This window comes from Fragaria vesca, linkage group LG3 (genome assembly GCF_000184155.1).
Source record: "Fragaria vesca subsp. vesca linkage group LG3, FraVesHawaii_1.0, whole genome shotgun sequence".
Classification (NCBI taxonomy): domain Eukaryota; kingdom Viridiplantae; phylum Streptophyta; class Magnoliopsida; order Rosales; family Rosaceae; genus Fragaria; species Fragaria vesca.
The window spans coordinates 7,117,333-7,118,475 of record NC_020493.1 but is presented as its reverse complement, the minus strand read 5'-3'; positions in this window follow the sequence as shown (position 1 = coordinate 7,118,475).

Here is a 1,143-nt window from a genome sequence, read left to right as displayed (position 1 = left end):
CCCAAAGGCTCAAGTTATGTGGTCACGGGTTGGTTTGCCACACCACCCTAGACTAACTTGGAGCTCAAGTACGAATAGACTAATGTTTTGCTAAAAGGTATTTGAATTTCAAACACTTAAAAACTGAAGCAAACACATTTGAATATGCACATGGTCAGACCCAGTAGATAGAACAGATACAGCAGGGGTATCCGTTTAATCGGGATGGCAAGCACGGCTGCCATCCTTAGTGAATGAATGTGATGCACATGCATGAACTACCTGATGCACATGAGATCTGTCAGGTTCTTCGTTCTTCACTTGAGTAGTCCTTGCTACCAGGCTACAACATGTAGCATGTATCCTTGTGTTTTGATCATAAAGGGATAGCCAACAATTCTTGTACCAACAATCTCCCCTTTTGGCATTCTTGATCAAAACACACCTTCAAAGGTTGTGCTGGTACTAAACACAAGAATAAACTAAGCACCTGCACAAACATCTCAAGAACAAGTGAAGGTATGGAGGGCCAAAAACTCTTATGAAACACAAGCTGTGGGATATCAAGACAGTCATGCATCATAACCAACAGATCAGCATAACCAACAAACAACATAAGTCAAGACATTCATAAATAAATCAGAGTTTTGACAACATAAGCCCTACAACTAGTTCTCCCCCTTTTTGGCAGTGAATGCCAAAGGGAAACAGAGAAACCGATGTTCAACATAAAAACAACCTACATCCGAGAATGGATAAAACAACATTAATGCAGAGAACCACAACAGAAAACCTAAGTAGAAGCATCCTCATCATCACTGGGCTCCCTGCGGATCACATCATCATCACTCTCACTCTCCTTATCATCAGGATCAGAGGAGGCACGCGTATCCTGAGAAGAAGCAGTGGAAGAACCAGAGGCATCCTCATCTCTGCAGCGCTCAAACTCCCTTAAGATCTCAGGCATCTCCTTCTTAAAGTTGTAGAACTGACGTCCAACATAGTCCCTAAAACCAATGATTGCCTCCTGCATTGTCTTGTCCACAATGAGCTTGATCTCCTTTTTCAGCAAGGTCTGCTCCAAAGACTCCACATATAACCCGGACTGAGCAGCGGATTTAGCAATTGTGACACGGTCAACAGGGTTGACAGGCAGAGCAAGAG